The following is a 19928-nucleotide window of genomic DNA, read 5'->3' on the forward strand; positions in this document are numbered from 1 at the left end:
TTTTCCAACGTTGCCATCATTGCTACCATGTCATCAGAAATAGCATTCACTATCCCTTTAGTTGAGTCATTTCTTAGGTTATAATATTCTCTAGAGTGTTTAGAGAATTCTTCAATCAGTTCTTTTATCACTGGGGGAGGTTCTTTTTGAGTGGTCCTTGTGAATCAAGGAGTTGCCTTGTTGTTACATTCACTCCATCATAGAAAATAGAGACTTATTTTTGACTGTTTAAATCATGGTGTGGGTAGTTCCTTAGTAAGCCTTTGTATCTCTCTCATGCCTCATAAAGTGAATCTCCAGCTTGTTGCTCAAAATTGGTTATGGCTTTCTTCAATTTTGCTATTTTTGAGGGAGGGCAGAATTAATCAATAAACTATTCATGCATTTTAGCCCAAGTAGTGATGGATCCTGGAGGAAGTGATTTCAACCAATCTTTCGTGACTCCCTTAAATGTGACCGCTAACATACGAAGCAAAACAGTATCACGAGTCACATTAGGAATATTAAAGTAATTGGCTATGTCGTTGACCTCGTATAGATGCTTGTATGCATCTTTGTGATCTTTCCCGAAGAATGGGATTTCCTTAAGTTGGGAAAATATGTGGCCTTTAAGTTCAAAGTTGGCTGTTGCAGGAATCGCGTGTTGCAAGAGTCCTGGGTCGGTATCGTCACGCATCCTTTTCTTCCATTCACCCATAGGAACTTCATCGATATTAGCCATGGTGTTAGCAGGTTCACCATCAAATTCGCTATCTTCTTCGTATCCAGACTCGTATTCGGTTACTTTTGGAATTGGATTTTCTTCAAAATGTTCAAACTTGCTTTCCTCGCTCTTTTGACTGCTAGACTCACTTGTTTTCTTGCTTTTCTTCTTCACAAAGACTGATTTAAGGTCCTTGAAAGGTGATTTCCTTGACAGGTTAGTGTCTTCAACGGCTTTGTCTTTGTTCTTCCTAAGAGCGGATTCCGGATCTTCGTATGGAGGAACTAGAGGTGTGTTTGAACCTCGGGTCATGTAACACCTGCAATCAAAACAAGAAACACACGTAAAAAGAACAAAAATGAAATAAAAACAAAACTGGAAATCTGCCTTAGACTCGCCGAGTACCTGCGAGCGGACTCGACGAGTTCGAGGGTAAAACAGAAAAAAAAAAAAAAAAAAAAAAAAAAAAAAAAAAAAACCTAAAAAAAACAGAAAAACTAAAAACTTAAAATTACTAAAGCGGTAACTTTGTGCAAGATAAATCTCACACAAAAGATCGATAATACTAGTCATTAAGATTAATTTTAGAATCGTTCCCCGGCAACGGCGCTAAAAACTTGATGTGTGTGAAATGCACTAGTTTTGGTCCTACTTTTAAAATATATTTTAGACACACAAAGGCAGTGAACCTGTTAATTTTAGTGGTATAATTGAATAAGAAGGGTATCAAACACAAGGAACGACAATTAAGTTAATTACTAGAATTATCTAACGCAAGTAATAAAAGGGAAATGTTTTCTCTAGTTTTGCAATACTAGAAACTTAAACAATTAAACAAAACTCAAACTAAGCAACTAACAGCTAAAACAAATAAACAATCAACTAAATTCAATAATGGAGAAGACTTCTGTTTAGGTTCAATTCATTTACTCTTATGGTTGATTTCATGGCAAGTGCAATGGATTAATTGTAATTGGCTACCGATTAATGTGATTAGGTTCACGTTCGCTATTACTAATCCTTAGAAGACAAATCAATTCAAACAGTGGCCAATTGCTTAAACTAATTTGTTTCCTAGTTTATTGATTCGAATTAAGTAAGACTTATAGTTAGCTAATCAAATTACTTATTCAATTAACCCCTTGTTGATGGTTTGTTATACAAGCTCACACATTAACTTACCTATTTTCTAGATAACCCTAGTTTCAAATTCGCTATTCCTAGGCACATAACAATCTTTTCACATAAATCATATGAGATAAACAATTAAGAGATGATCATACAGCTTAATTTACTTGGTAATTAACTGAAAATAATTGTTGTTAACACATAAGGTTCTTTAACAAGCTTAACAAAACTAAAATCACGAATTTGCAATTAGTCCAACCATAAATCAAACCATAGTCATAAATTCATCAACCCTAAACATAAGATATGAGTTTTAGCTCATAATTACAGCAGGAAGTAACTCAAAAACGAAATCTAAAGGTTTACACATAGTTTAAACAAGAGATTAAGTAAAGAGTAAACTAAAATTGCCTTTTATCTTCTCAAGATTAAAAGCTAGGGTTGTTCCACGAATTCCAGAGCTCTAGCTATACCTTCAGTTGCAAAGTAATCCCAAAGGGTTCCAGAGAAGGTTTAAATTTCGGGTTTATGTATTCTATTTAGAGATTTCAGAAAACAGAGGCTACTCGCTGAGTCCAGTAACCGACTCGTCGAGTCCCTCATTAAAAACTCGTGTACAACAAGGTATTCTATATGCTTCGCGAATGTTCGTGTCTACTCGTCGTGTAGACCTCCGACTCGCTGAGTAGACATGGTTTTTGACTCTTTTTCTTCTTTCTTCAATTCCCGAGCTTCCGATTACATTTCCCGCTTCCTTTTGCTTCCGAGCACATCTTTTAGACTAAAAATACAATTTGAACATAATTAAGTACCTTTTGGCCATAAATTGCAATAAAATAGTCAAAATAGTATTAAGATTTAACACAAAATATATGACTAATTATGCACATATCAGTAAAGAAAATTTTAAAATATATTTTTAATCGGATAACCAAAATCATAAATTTTAATTATAAACAAACAATAGCTTTGCTTATTCCAAAATATTTAGTCCGATTGTCACCGGTTACATCATTTTGAGCAATTGAAGTATAAGTCACATATGCTTGTTTGTTTGTTTATTATTATTATTATTATTATTATTATTATTATTATTATTATTATAGAACGGTTCATTATATTGTTTGAATACTCCACGGAATCTCCATTCAAATCAAAAAAATGAATATCTTTTGTATTGAAATGTTTGTGTTTCCCTCTTGTGGATTTAGTTGTGTTATTTTCTTGAAATGTAACACATCTATTGGAAACAACTAAATCATTAGATAAGCTCAATGAATGTATTGGAAATGTTTGTGGAGTAATTTTGAAAGATGAGAATATGTTTAAAGTGAAATATAGCGAGCGCGTAAATGTATGATCAAATAAAAAATAATATATATTAATTAATAATGAAAGAATATGAATTCTATGACCACAGTTCAGATGCGTCTTGCGTACATTTAAAGTTGTTGAATTTTGAATTTTTTTGTCATTTGAAATTGGTAACATACTTCAACTCTTTATAATTATTCATTGGTTGTGGAGTTAAACATAATATAAAAGTAATTATGAAATACTTACCGTGACGAGTGATTTGTGAGAGTGACTGCATTGATGAAATAAATTAATATTGTACATTCAGGGTAGGGGTGTCAATTTATGACACGACACGACAAAAATACACGAAACGAAACGAAATTAGGACGAAATCAAAATTCGAATTCGTGTTCGTGTCGTGTTCGTGTCAAGATTAAAAAACACGATGTCGTGTCGTGTCGTGTTCGTGTTCATAAATCGATACGAAATTGACACGATTAAGCATGTGGTTGTCGGGTTTTTCATGTTTGTCGTGTTATATATCTTTAAGTATGAATGAAATACACTAATATTTATGTAGTATTATCTTTGTCGTGTCGTGTCGTGTTGTCGTTTTTTAATTGGTTCTTTTTCGTGTTAATGAAAAAAAACACGACATCGTATCGTGTCGTGTTCGTGTTATACAAAACTTTGTCGTGTCGTGTCGTGTCAGACAAAAACACGACACGACTGCCCGATTTGACAGCCCTAATTCAGGGTGTATAAGGTTATTAGAGGATGAGTTTGAAAGTGATTTAATAACTTTTCGAGTAATTTGACAATTAGGCGGTAGAAAGAAATTATTGTCTTTAAAAAAAATGTATTGTAAAAGACAAGCAAAATATAAATATTTAATATTAAAATACATATATTGAAAGTAAATTTATGATCAATAAAAGAAAAAGTTATAGTAAATAGTAATATAAGAATAGGAAAACAATTACCAGAGTTGTGATGCATCCTCACAGCCTTGAAACATGTATCATTTTGATTTGTTATGTCATTTGAAGCGGATGACGTACAAGAACCCCTTACAACTGTGAGTTAGTTACCATAACAATTAAAAATTTTGGAAATTACAATAGTCGTTATATGATTTTCAATAGCGGGGTGAAAATAATATAAAAGTAATTATTAAAAATTTACCATGATTTGTTATTTGTGAAATTGACGACCTTGATGAAATTGTTGTAGGTTACACATTCAAGTTTATTTGTTATGGATATCCCACAGAAGGCTCGAGTTCGACTCCTGGCAGCTCTAAATCTTCCGTCTCTGTTCAAGTTTTTTAATTAAAGAATGGGCACTGATGTGGTTGACATGTCAGCACGTCATGTCATCAGTTATGGCCTAGTAAGCAATTCCAGTTGGTTTGGTGACCGGCTGAGATGTGCTAAACCGGATAAAATGGTGAAAATGATAAAATCAACCAAAATATGAGGTATTAATGTATTATTGAGCCTAAAATTTTTTAAAAGGTAAAACAAAACATTTAATAAAAATTTGAAAGTTTTTATTTCATTTTCATTTAATGAAAATTTGAAAGTTTTTAATGAAAATTTGAAAGTTTTAATTTCATTTTCCCTAAATTCAAATAATTGTGTTTTAACCCAGAGAATGTTGGGTTATCTGGCCCATGTAATCATGTTCCTTGCGTTGTGGGCTGTTGGCTTTAAGAAAACGTAAAACTAAACATTAGGTCTGAGTCTATATCTCTACGTGATTATAGGCTTAAAAAAATAATAAATAAATAAATAAGTGGGCCTAAGGCACTTGAGGCTAAGCCTACGTTTTCTGTTGATAAATGAGAAAGAAATTATATATATTGTTTTGGATTTCTTTTATTCTAGGCTCTGATTTGTTTGAAACATCTTGTCATTATTTTCTGAATTTAATATTTGACTCTAATATTTGAAAATGGGTACTCCTATACGCAAAAAGGATTCGTATATAAAGGTCAAATATGACATTGACATTTGACAAGATCCCTCAACTTGCAAGATTTTTCAAAATACACCCTTAATGTTTATAGTATTTACTTTAAACTTTATTAATTTTTGTTATATGGTTAAATTAGTTTTATTTTATTTTATAATTTTTTCCTGTTTGTTTTCTATCAATCATCCGCCCTATAAATATGTCATATTAGAAAACTTATTATTTTTTTGTTTTTCTAAACCATTTAATATATATTAGTCAATATTTTTTTTTTATGTTTTATAACTTTAACTTTTTTCCCAATTAATTATATTATATTTTATTATATTATTAATTTTAATTTTGAATATATTATTTTAAACTATTGGTTATATCTATTAAATATTTAATGACATTTTATTTAAGAAATATAAATTTTAATAACAAAGTCGCGAGTTTCGCATAACAGGTAGATGTGATACCGTCGATATATTGATTCAATAAAACAGGTATCTTAACGTTTTATTACTAAATATTAATTAAAGATTACAATTTAAAAATTAAAATTTACAAATTTATTTATCGGCAACGTTTTATTAATATGTAATTTCACTATGTTGTATTATAATAAATAATATGTTATATTTTTAAAATATTTTTAAGATTTATATATATTTTAATTGTTTAGAATAAAAAAAATTAAGTAACTTAATAAATTAACTTATTGACTATAAAATAAAATAATGTATAAATAAAAAAAATAATAATATATGATTTGTTTGTTGATAAAAAAATGTTATTTTTAATATAAATTGTTATATTAACTTGAGAAAGAAAATTAAAAAAGAAAAAAGAAAAAACAAAAAGACATATGGTATTACATGGTTTAATGGGGATTGAACTTCTCATTCATTACATTCTAGCTACAATACATTTTTGTTTCATTCAATGTTATAGTACCACTTTTTAACCTATTAAACTCTTCATAAAACCCTCGAGATGATCAAACTTTATTATCATTTTTTAGCAAGGAAATTACTAAACTTAATCACGCCGTCAACAACTTCAGTTTCTGAACCTGCTACTCACAAAAATACTCGTGGGCACCCCTCCTTAAAGAAGAAACTTTTCAAGAAAACTCATATCGATTTAAACCACGACCCACCAACTCAACATCCACCACCTCAAGATCAACCGACTCAAGCGCCACCAACTCAATATCCGTCTCGACGTAGCATTTCTACTTATACGCTTGTTATATGCGGTCTAATTTGCACTGACGCATTCCCATCAAATTCTATATTTTACATTTTTGACAATTAATATCTTCAAATGGTCAAATTTAGTAACGGACATATATCAGTCAATCAATCATTTGTGTATTTGGAAATTGATTCGTGTATTTAGAAATATCCTATTTTTATTCAACACCCCACAACTTATAATAATAATCTATATTAAACCTTCAACTTTTTAATTCTTTTACTTTCAAACCTTTATTGCTAAAGTTATTTATATATAATAATATATTAAAAATATATATTTTTAACAACATTTTATAAATAATATTTTTAAAGTAAAAAAATTCCCGTAATTGTGTCCAAAATAATTGACACTATGAAAGAGAAAATTTGAATTCATGTTCATATCATGACATTATAAATATAAAAAAATATAAAAATTAAGCGAAAACAAAGGAGAATGTTTCAATCGTTATCTTTTAAAAATTATCTCTACCTATTTTCTCATATGGCCATAGGATGTTCCAGAAAAAACTTATGTAATTTTACTGAATTACCATCTACCCACCGTTTAATTAAATAAAAATGATATGGTTTATAAGAAATACCAAAATTACATTTCTTAATCATAGCATGGGGTGGTAGTGGTGGCGACGGTTGTAGTGGTAGCGATGCTGGACAAGGTGACGGATGTGGTGGCGGTGGTAGTGACAACGATGATGAAGGTGGTGGCAAGGATAGCGGTGGCACTGGTGGTAGCAGGGGTAGTTGAGGTTAGAGCGGCAGAAGTGAAATACATAGTTGAGTTTGAATCTCAAGATCTCTATTTTATTATCAATATATTACTTCTCCATTTTAAATTTTTTAGACCTCCTCATTAATGTGATGTTATTTGTTAATGTATTTATTCTCTATTATAAAGTTTAAGTTTTATATTAATGTTTGCATTAATTCACAAATAAAAAATGTCTAATATATTAAAAATTAATTTTACATATTTATTTGAATCAACGATTATAATTTCGCATAACTAAAAAACTATCTCTTAAATTTATAATTTATTTAAAATAACGGATTAATAATTTTAAATTTTTACTATAAAATTTAATTAAGTTTATAACCGTGGTTCCCACGGGTTATAAACTAGTGTGTGTATATATATATATATATATATATATATATATATATATATATATATATATATATATATATATATATTAAAGTTGTAAAATAGTATAAGGTTTGATTTTAAAATTATTACAAGTGTAAGGGCATTTAATGTAACTTGGAAAGGAATTTCTTCGTGAATTTGTATAACAGCGGTTTATGATACAAATTTAATATAAATATATTTAGAATAGTCAAATTTGGTAACTGTCATATCTCATTCAATCAATTCATTCGTGTATTTGGAAGTGAATTCGTCAATCAATTCATTCGTGTATTTGGAAGTGAATTCGTGCATTTAGAATATGAATTTTAGAAGATTTGTAATCACTTTCTCAATATAATATTCCGACTCTACCGCTGGGTTATACGAAAATTTTATTTTAAGAATAATTTTTTTTAAGGAGCAGTTTCTATCAAAACACATATATGAAAATATGAACTATGGTTTTTATGGGTGTTCTCTTTTCTGTGTTTTGCCTATTAAAAAATAAATAGATTTTCATATATGTTTGGTCATCGACACACATAAATGGTGAAAAGTATATTTCTTTTGAAAAAAAAAAAAAAAACATTCTGCTGGCTGAAAAACCATGCATAATTTTCGGCGAAATACCTATATTTCATCAAATGCACAAATAATAATTGTAATATTCAAAGAATTAATTTATTTTATAAATAATAAAATGACTACCTTGTAAAATTGGTCCTTGCGGTTTACCAAAAAGTGCGGTTTTAATATATTTTTTATGTCGTATGGTTAGCTCAAAATTGAAACTTCGATGCAGATTTGTTCCCTTCAAAATTAGAATGCACTTGAGAATGCTCTTATACCCTTACTAATTTTTTTTTCCATTTCTTTTAATTCTTTATCTATTTTTTAAAAAAAGAAAAAATATATTATCCAAACATGTTTGGACAAGCCATTGATTTGCTAAACACCACCAATTAAAGGCCTAAGTAGAAGTTACTATTTACTAACCGGCTAAGTATAGAAGTTACTATTTACTAACCGGCTAAGTGAGTGCATGTAGATATTTATGACTTTTCAATGTATAAATGTTTGATATTAAGTTTTTTTTCACGTTAAATGATTGTGTTCTCAGGTGGAGATTAGAAACGTATTGCTAGTAGTTTAATATGGAAACTTTAGCATACATTATGTTTATTGATTACAAGGCATTGCTACTAATTCTAATATGAAAGCTTTAGCATTTAATATGATTGATATCGAATATTAGGATAGTGGTATTATGTGTAAAACCGCAAATGAGTTTATTGGATATATATATATATATATATATATATATATATATATATATATATATATATATATATATATATACACACACACACACACACACACACACACACACACACACACACACACACGACGAATGCCCGTGTGTTGTGCGAAAAACACTTATATAGTTGAAGTCTTTACAAATATATGTTTTTGAAAAATATAACTATAATGTTGTTGAAAAATCTGATATCATAATTTGTATACTAATTTGATATAAAATATTGATCATTTTGAATTATATGATAATATATATACATTTATTATAACTGCATTATCTCAATAGTTTGAATGACTTCTACCCGCAAATTACACGTGAATAAATTTAAATATAATATATGATTTAATATTATTTATAGTTGTTATTATTGTTAATTAATTTTTTTAAAATTTATTTGCTTAATGTTTTAATTTCTATCTTTATAATTATTTAAAAAATCAAACAATGTTTTTTGATTTTAAATGTAACAATATAATAATTTATATTGAGTTATTTTTAATTATTGTTATTGTAGTTATTTTAAGCTACTTATTTGAAAACTTTTAACGATTATAAAAATATATTTGAGAAATATTTTAGTTAAATTGGATTACAGTTTAGGTTTTGCATTTATTACTACAATTTATCACTTTTAACTATTTACAAAATATTCTTTGGTTTTTTTAAGTGGAAATAAAATTTATATTTAAGCTGACACTCTAATTTATATTTAAATTAACAATATAAGTATTTTTGTCCATACTGTTCAAAAATTGTAGCTTTAAACTGATGATGGTTTACATACAACAATATTTTAAATCTAATAAATTAAGTATAATATATTAAAAGTTAAAGACATAACTTTATAAATATAAGTAAATATATTATTTTAAAATTGAAATTTAGTTTATTTATGATTACACTTTAGATTTGATATTTATTTAACCTTACTAACTAACTTATAATCATTATCAGAAAGACACTACAATTTATCACTTTTAACAATTTACAAAATATTTTTTGGATTGTTTAAGGTAAACTAAAATTTATAATTAAGTTGAGTCTGTAATGTTATATTTAAATTAATAATTTAAGTATTTTATACAAAATTTTCCAATATTGTATCTTTAAAATGATAACGATTTACTTCCAAAATATATTAACACTAATAAATTAAGTATAATATGTTAAATGTTAAAAAACATAACTTTATAAATAGAAGTAAATATATTATTTTAATATTGAAATTTACTTTATATATGATTACACTTTAGGTTTGATATTTATTTAATCTTATTAACCATTTATAATTATTAATAGAAAGTAATTGAAAAGTCATGCGAGTTTCAATTGAATATGGTGAAAGGTAAAATGCAAGGGAATTTCAAATGCATGAGGTTCAAGGAAAAATGCTAGCTTTATAAGATATATATATATATATATATATATATATATATATATATATATATATATATATATATATAGTAGTGGCGTGATATACTCCAAAGTGAGTATTAGAGATCACAGTTGTGGATTCATGACAATTATCGAAATTCTATTTCTTGTAATTAGTAGTTGCCAGTGAATTTATTCATGTTATAGAAACTAGTGACAGGTTACGGTCAAAAGTTACCTAATGACAAGTTATAATTACAAATTCTTATAGAGAAACCCGATTTATAGATTCCAGTAGCAGGACATAATGACATGAGGTAATGATTTCTCATCAGCTTCAGGATAATTGTATTCTCGAAGATAGTAAAGATTTGATTATGGATTAATTAGAGGTATTGATTCTTATATGTCCAATTTTATGTTTTTGGATACTAGGCCCTATGGGTGCAGTGCATGGTAATTTATGTGAGTGTAGTCTTATCTGTAGGGTTATGTTCATGAATGCAATCTCCTTTGTATAGTTATATTCATGAGTGTAGTCTTAACAATAGAGTTATGTCTGTGGGTGTAGGGTTATGTCTTCGAGTGTAGTCTTATCTAAAGGTTAGATGTTGGGATACGAAAGCACAACATGTATAATTTTATTTGTAAGGTTATGCTTTAGGAGTGTGGCATTCCTCATCTTCGTTTATTATGACATGTTCAGATGTTAAAAAGGTTGCCAATGTGTTTTCAGTGTAATATTGAAAGCATGTTTGTGTTGTTTTGTTAAGGTAAAACCCATGTAGCTCACCAGACTTTTCGAATTACGTGTTAGTTTAAATGTGTTATTTACTTAGGTATCAAAGTAAAGTTTATAGAGATGATGATAAAGAAGGTTCATATAAGACTTAGCGAAGCCTTCAGATGGTTTGATATATTCTCTTGTACTATGGTTGTTGATATTATTGTTGCAACACCAAACAATTGTAAATTCTCATAAATCAAAGAGAGATTTTTATACAACTAGATCTTACTATGATCGATTTTTACAGTAACTGATCAAGAATGATAAATATTAAAAAGATAAAAGTATGGGTGTTACAGTTGACATCCTGACGTACATCAGCATCCTTTCTTTTATTTATGTTTAATTATATTTTGTGTTTTTATCATTATTGAATTAAAAATAGAATATAAAATATATATATATATATATATATATATATATATATATATATATATATATATATATATATAGACATATTCACCAAACAATTAACACTTCTTTTTTGTTTAATTTTTAGTTATTTTATACATAAATTTACATGTTTAATCAAATTAAGCTATCACTTAATATCTATAACAGGATTGTACTTATGTTTTTATATTATCAAATAAATCTATAAGTATTATCCAATATAACTTATCATCTTTTTCAATAAAATAGAAAATAATTCTTAGAGATAAAATAAAATCAATTACCTAGTGTCGTACAGGACAAAACACTAATCACTCATATAAAGTATTCGGTTTTCAAGTTTTGGGGGTTCAATTAAGAGATGGTCATGAGAGAGTATATGATGTACTTCGATATATTACGTACAGTGGCGGAACCAGAAAATTTTGCAAGGGGTAGCACAAAATAAAATTTTCGATAAAAGATAACAAGATAAGTGTTTAAAAATTACAATTTTAATAGAAATAACAAACTACCGCAAAAGTCTAACATTTCAAAGTTGACCTCTTCGTTTACCCATTTTTTGAAAGCGCTCCATCACTCGTTCAATCTTAACATCCACAAATGCTTCTTTTTCTACACTACAAATCAAAACATCATTCATAAAATCATCACCTATTTTATTACGCAAGTTGGTTTTCAAGAGCTTCATTGTGGAAAAACATCTCTAAATGGTTGCAGTTGCAATGGGCAAAACCAAAGTCAACTTTAATAACCTATAAACCAAAGGAAAAGAACAATGTTTTCTAGTTTCCACCATTAAACGAGAATGTAACACCCCAAAAATACAAGCCAAAAATTTCGTTTTTAAAATTATTTAACAACCATACTATCATCATCATAAAACAAAGTCATCAAACATGTATCTCAAAATCTCATAAAATCTGTCAACATATAACTGTCTCATATAAAATATCAGAGTAAGTTCCCAGGCTAATACAACTGTGGTGGGTGTCATGTCATCAACACGAGCCCTTCGCTTTGCTAGTTAAAGTACTTGAAACCAACACTGGAATTGTAAGCACGAAGGTTAGTGAGTTCCTCCAAACTACCACATACCACACAAAGCATATATGCAAATTTTCATAACTCTAGGACTACTCCCAACTGCATCGGGCTCACCCCGGCATCGGGATTACACCGACACATACATAGCATAGCATATAACATAAACACATATCATAATCACATAATCTGCATCGGGCTTGCCCCGACATTGGACCGTAGTCCGGAACAACAACATATAGCACATAAACTAGCATACATCGGGCTTGCCTCGAAATACATAATACATGGCATAATAATTAACTTACATCGGGATTGCCCCCTGCATCAGGCTTACCCAGGAACACATAACATTTAAACATGCATGAATCACAAAGACATCAAGCATACATAACTACTTCTCGGGACCGCCCCAACATCAGACTGTAGTCCGAAACATATAAAATGCATCGGGCTAACCCCGGCTTACTCTAGTACTTAAACGGGCCATCCTTGGTGCCTTAGACCCGTTTCTACTGAAGGAAAACTCACCTCTCAATTCGGTTGTTGAAAACTTGTGTGAGGTAATCTCCACTTGATGCTCCGATGTCTCCGCGCCAACTCTATTGAGAACTGTTGGATTAGGTGTCTAAGCACATAACTATAATTGGTAGGTACTTGAATTGATAGTAGCAATATCCTTTTGGATTGCCTTCAAACCTTGCAATGGAATAGGATAATTGTTGGAGAGAGAAGAATGATTTATTAATTTATTACTTGGTTAATAAATTAATTTGAAATCAAAATAAATGATTTATTAATGTATTATGGATATAATATATTGATTAGAAATCATATTGTTTAATTAATATTTAATTAGAAATTAATTTGGAATTAATTTTAGGATTAAAGGAATTAATTGAAACTGTCGGGACTAAAGGTGACAATGTTCAAAAGTTGAGCATTGAAGCATTCTAGAACCTCCCTTAGAGGTGGGGAACGAAATCTAGAGTGTCCTAGGGTTTCCTTGGGCTCTAAGGGTGCCTTGGAAGCCTTAGGCAGGAAGTTAAAGGATTAGGATTATCTAAGATACACCTATCTTATCCTAAACCTTCTTTATCACCTATATAAACCCTTATAGGGTTGGATTTCGTCGAAGGCACTCCAAGAGAGGCTTAGAGCTGAATTTTCCACTTCCCTTCTCTCTCCATAGTAATCCTTGGTTGCTAGGTTTGTTTGTGAGCCATCAGAGGCGCGACACTTGTGGCGCTTGCTACCAAAGTTCAAGATCTTCAAGGATTTGATTGTTATTACAATATAACAATCAAGGTATGTATCCTAACCCTAATTATATGTTAATTTTGAAAATTACATGTGCCTCCTAGGGTTTTCTAGTTTTTGTGTTCAATGCTTGTATGTCTAATAGTGAAAAACATAGATCCTCAAATTAGGGTTGCATGCACACAAAGGATTGTTTGCTATGTATAAAACCCATCAGTGGTATCAGAGCCTTAGGTTTTTGTTTTCAATTAGATTTGATACACATGTATGAATATGACAATTAAGGTTTATGGCTAATAAACACTGGAGGCTTGATTATCAAAATTAGGGTTTCTAAACCCTAGATTTTGAAATTTTGGTAGGGTTTCCTAAACCCTTATCCTTTGGCCCCAGGATTTCGATTATAGGGTTGCCTAACCCTAGAATTTTGAAATTTGCCTTGTCCCCTAGATAGGATTCCCAAATTTTAGGGATTTGGATAATGTCATATCTTGTAATTATCTTTGATTCCTTAAATAGATAATTAAAGATCTTATGAATTATCTCATTCCATAAATTTTCAAATCTTAGGGAATATGGGATTAGATTAAATTAATTGTTTAATTTAACAGATAATCTTACAAGATTTATGTAACGACCCAAAATTTAAGACCAAAAATTTTTTTTAATAAAACATTACTTAAAGCAAAGTCATCATTCCAAAACATAATATGAGTATAATTTTTCAAAACACATGTTCATTATCAGAGTAAACATTCCCGGTTGTCTAATCTATGGTGTGTGCCATGCGATCACCCCGAGCTCTTCCCTCCGCTACCGGAAGTACCTGAAACCAAAACTGAAAACCGTAAGCACGAAGCTTAGTGAGTTCCCCACCCTACCACATACCATGCATAATCACATACTGCACATACTGGGCCACGCCCACTATCTTGGGCCTCGCCACCTACCTCGGGCCTTGCCCGCTACAACGGCCCCGCCGCTCCAGGCCCCGCCTGACTTCGAGCCCCGCTCGGATACAAATATGTTTTACTTAGGCCTCGCCTGTCACAGGGCCTCGCCCGCCAACAAATAATAACACATAAACATATCACAACACATAACTAAACACATGCAACTGGTTATGTCCTAAGGCCTCGCCTATCCTGGGCCTCGCTCATGTCCTGCTACTGATGAGTCATGGAACCCCGTCCACGCCCCTAATGGTAGTGAGATACGGGCCCAACCCATTCTCACTCCTGTTCTAGTTTGGGCCTCGCCCCTGTTCTGCTACTAATGAGATATGGAACCCCATCCACACTCTGCTATTGGTGAGATACGGGACCCCGCCCACACTCGCCTCCCTACCAGGTACATACATGTATCATACAGACAACAAGTATAATCTATCATATAAACAAATCCTTGGGCACCTGCCCGCTATTACTGGACCTCGTCCTGAATATCATACTAGTATACTGTGCCTAGGTCTCACCCCTGGGTCTTCTATTCATAACTACATGGGCCGACATTTTGGCCTTAGACCCATTCACACAAAGGGAAACTCACCTGCACTGACTGAACTTGCTGATGATCTCACTAGCTATTGCCTGACAACTCACTGAACTCCTGCTCCCCTTGCTCCCCGAACTACCAATATCAAAGCAATACTGAGTCTAACTGACCCCCGAAAGACAACCAAGTCAACCCTGGTCAAAGTCAACCTTCCAGGTCAACCCTACTCGCCGAGTCACCCTACTGACTCACCGAGTTCACAATGTTCAGATTCCTTCCATTCGCGTCTCGACTCGCCGAGTCAATCCATGACTCGCCGAGTCTACCGATTTCTGAGTCCTGACCTGTCCAACTCACTGAGTCTCCACCCGACTCACTGATTCGAGTCTCAACTTGAAGGGTTTGGGGTTTCGCAACCTGACTCGCCGAGTCCAAGAACAGACTTGCCGAGTACAAGGCAATCTTCATCTGACTCGACGAGTTGCTCATCCCACTCGTCGAGTGGATCCACAACTTCATGCTACTCCCCGAGTTCACTCAAAGGACTCGTCGAGTCTATTCAAATCCCTTTACATGCAGAGGAATTTTGAGTCATGCAGGGACTCCAAACTGTATATCTACCCTTCCCAAGCCTATTCCTCACATAAAGTTGCAAACTTTACGTGTAGAGAAGGAGATATAGGCAAAATACACCATGAACTAGGGTTTAAGGCAAAGAGGCTCTGTAACGCCTATGTTTCTGGGCCTGTCATTAATGATGATATAATAGTCTATGTTAACCTTTGTAACCCATTTTGAAATAATAGAAGTGTATTATTTGAGTATTATGTGTTTTGTGCTTAATTGCTTAATTATGTGGTTTGATTAATTAAGAATAAAAATAAGCGTCAAAATTTAAGTATAAAATAAACTTGATATCTTTAGATAATGTTGTAGTAGTTGAAACAAGGTTTTCGAGGATATAAAGAATGCCGAAATCCGAGTTATAATAAAGAAGTTATGACCTGTCGAAGTTTCACGACAAAACCAGCAATGCTGAATGACGTAAAAAGTGCAATTTACGTTAGAGCAATATTTAGCCTTAGTGATCTAAATGATATTCGAAGATCTCATTGTTAGTATCAAAGCGATAAAAAGTTAGGCGAGAACGGACGCCAAACGAAGAAGTTATGAATTTATAACGAAATTTTCTGTCCCAGCCTATTAAAAATAAATAATAAAAATAAATTCAAAATTAGCCGACGGAGTCTAAACGAAAGTTGTAGAGCGTAGTCTCACCTTCGCGTGGATATAAAGAACGTCGAAAACGGAGTTCGTATAAGGAAGATATGAATTTTCGAAGTTTATTAAATAATTAATAATTAAATTTAATTATTAAGTCTCGGTATTATCCGGATGCGAGTCACCGGACTCATCCGAGGTACGCCCCGCGTACTCGTGTATGCCCCACGTACAGCGAAGAATGACGACACCCTCACTTGAGGACTTCGGATGACGCATGCAGTGACGTTTCGGAGGCCTACGCCCCGCGTATTGCGAGGCCTCAGCCTCCTATAAATAGGATGCGAGGGGTCCGGGCTTATTGGCTCATTTCTCCTCCATTTCGTGCCGAAGCTCTGCATTTTAACCCCCGAAGCCACCCCGAAGCCCCGGTAATATTCCCGAGTCCCGAAGCAAGTCCCGAGATCCCAAAGATCCCGAGAAGTGCGGTTTCCGAGCCGAAGCTCTGCCTGCGAGAAGTTCGATTTTTGTAGAGATCTTCCAGATCTGCTGAGGATTACTACTTTTGCAAGTCGTAGTGTTGTCCGATCATCTTCTGATCATGTGAGTGTATACTACCTTTCATAAACACGATAATAATACAAGTATGGTTTGAGTGTATTAAGTATATTGTTGTTTATATGTGTGAGTGTGTGGTTACTTTCTTCTAACGCATAATTATGAAGTATTTTATACGAGATACGTGTTATGTGTATATTTTGTTGTTATGTATGTGAATGTATATTCACTTTCTTCTATCTTACAGATCTGATTATTTCTATATGAAATACGTGTTATGTGTGTGTGCCTCATCTGTTATGTGGAAAATGTATTGATTGAGCATGCTATATAGATTTTGAAACTATGTATAAAAATGTATGTTTTATCTACTAATATGTTGGGTAGAACATGGGTAGATAGTTGGTGTGTAATAAACAGATGAGAGGCCTCGATGTTGTTTTGATCCAGTCATCTAGCGGAATTTAGATGACGACCACGGACTTTTCTAGATAGTCCAGTGGAACGCTAGCAGGCTCATAACCTGTAGGTGTTAATGAACTTGGGTGTTCATGATGGGTTTTGGTCATAAGACATCCTATGTGCTCATACAAACCCTAATGCTTGGATCTAGGTTTCTCTATTGTACATGCTTTGAATCCAAGACTATAAACCCTATTTCTAGCATATAAGTAATCATATTAACATGTAATTAGGTTTAAGATCATACCTTGATTGTTATGTAGCAATAACAATCCCAATTCCTCCTTGAATTGACTTTGGAAGGCTTAGAGTCACAAGTGTCACTCCTCTAATGGCTTACAAACACCATAAGCAAATGGAGAAGGTATAAAGAGAGAGGTGAGAGGTTAGAATTCGTATCTAGGACCTCTTGGGAGGGATACACGAATTCATGACCCTAGGGGTGTTTATATAGGTGTAGAGATAGGGTTTCAGTCATTATCCTTATCTAGTTGATTATCCATTAAGCAACCAATAAGATAATCCTTGAATCCTTATCATACTCGAATTATAAGGCTTTCCAACCTTAAATTCACCCACCATATAAATAAGATAATCCTTACCTTATTTTGTAACTATCACATAATTACAAATCAGCCCCTCTAGTTTAATTAATTACATTTGATCACAAAACTAATTCTCAATTAATTATTGACCAATATTAATTAAACAAATATGATTTCTCCTTTAATATATTATTCTTATAACATATTAATAAATCATATTATCCTTTCTCTCTTTATTCATTTCTCCAATCAAGTTGCTTTGGTGAAGGCAACCCAAAAGGACCATGCACCATCGGGTCAAGTACATACCAAAATAGTTATGGACTTAGACACTAATCCAACAGTTCATTCGTTGTATTCCATCCCCCTCATGGTTGCCTTATTTGACTTATATTGCTGAGGAACCCCCGAAGCATGTGTTGTCACCTCGATGAAATATTCTTAGACTAGGTCCCTTGTGTTAGTTATTTTAGGGACATAAATAGAGAATAACGGGAATGGGTAATTGGGTTATTGTTGGTTGATAATAATTAATTTAATTATTTATTGTGGGTTGAAAACCCTATATGCTCACCAGGCTCCCAAACCTGACCCACTCAGTTTTATTTGTGTTACAGGAAGTGGCGCAAGGGCGTAAGATGGATGAACCATCAATTTGTTTTGTTTACAAGTCTGTATATGTATATATTTGTTGAATGACTTGTAATGTTATCATTTATGCTTATTGTTCTGTATCGGAACATGACACCCCGAGTTTTGATTATATAATGAAAATACATTTCTTTTATGAAATGCTTTGGTAATAATTGTTTTATCATGTTTTGTTTTTGGGAACAAATTCCACAACTCTTTCAAATCAAAAGGATTTACTCTGAAATTATTTTAAAAGCATAAATGAAAATCGGTATTTTCTGGCCGAGATTTTTGGGATGTCACAGTTGGTATCAGAGCATTAGTTTAAGCGAACTAGGAATTTGTAGGATTTCTAGACTTAAATTTAGAATGCTAAATGAAATTTTGAGATGTGTGTCTGTTATATTTTAGACACGAGCACTAGTTTATTTTAGGAAAGTTGCCTAAAATGCTTTATGTGCTAAATGTTATATGTTTCCATATATAATATTATTTGTTCGGATCTATGGTCTGTTGTCGACCGGATCTAGCAACTTTATGTGTGTAGGATTCTAAGCGTACGTCTACGATATTAGAACTAGCATGTAAACGTTTCGGAGTGATAAGGATGATTTGAATATCTATCGTGAATAAGGATCTAATTTCACCTTATTCGGTGTGTAGATCAAAAATGGTGAGAACAAGAAGTGGAGTTGGAAATGCTGATGAAAACAGGAATCAACCACCAATGATTGAACAGTTACCTGTTGTAGCTGCAGCACCGGAGCTAATAACAATGGCTGGTGTACAAATGATGATTCAAACAATGTTGGATCATCAAATGGAGGAGACTAGGCGGTTGCTTCAACAGAATCGTGAATAACTGTCAATTCATGTGGAAAAGCCCGAATTAAATGAAGGGCACTCGGAAGGTGGAAACTTCAGTGGGTCTGTTGGTCAAGCCAACCCACCGATAGTTAGGCGAGACAACCATGATGGAATGGGATGAAAGTACAAGGACTTTCTAACTTGCAAACCATCGACCTTCAATGGAAAGGAGGATCCGATAGGAGTTATGGATTGGATCTCAGAAATGGAATTGGCCTTCATGACTTGTGGCTGCAGAGGCAAGTTGCAGACCATCTATGCTATGCGTCAATTTCGAGGTGGAGCCGTTCGTTGGTGGAACACTCCAGGGAAGACTTTAAGCCCAAATGAGCCACTGCAATTGTCATGGGCAGGGTTCTTGGTGCAGTTCAAGTGCAAGTTCTGCTCGGCTCAAAATCTATTGGAACTAGAGAACAAGTTTCTAACATTGACGAAGGGCAGCATGTCAGTTGATGAATACACCAATAACTTCACCGATAAGATGGAGTTTGC

The 19928-nt window shown here is 32.4% G+C and overlaps 1 non-coding gene across 1 annotated transcript; it reads left to right on the plus strand.

Moving 5' to 3' along the window:
* Positions 1-230: 230 nt before the first annotated feature.
* LOC145027997 (small nucleolar RNA R71) lies at positions 231-337 on the plus strand. Its single transcript, XR_013675756.1, has one exon. It is a non-coding gene; the product is annotated as a small nucleolar RNA R71 (small nucleolar RNA).
* The last annotated feature ends 19591 nt before the right edge of the window (positions 338-19928 follow it).

Source organism: Lactuca saligna, chromosome 1, assembly GCF_052625555.1.
Source record: "Lactuca saligna cultivar CGN05327 chromosome 1, ASM5262555v1, whole genome shotgun sequence".
Lineage (NCBI taxonomy): Eukaryota > Viridiplantae > Streptophyta > Magnoliopsida > Asterales > Asteraceae > Lactuca > Lactuca saligna.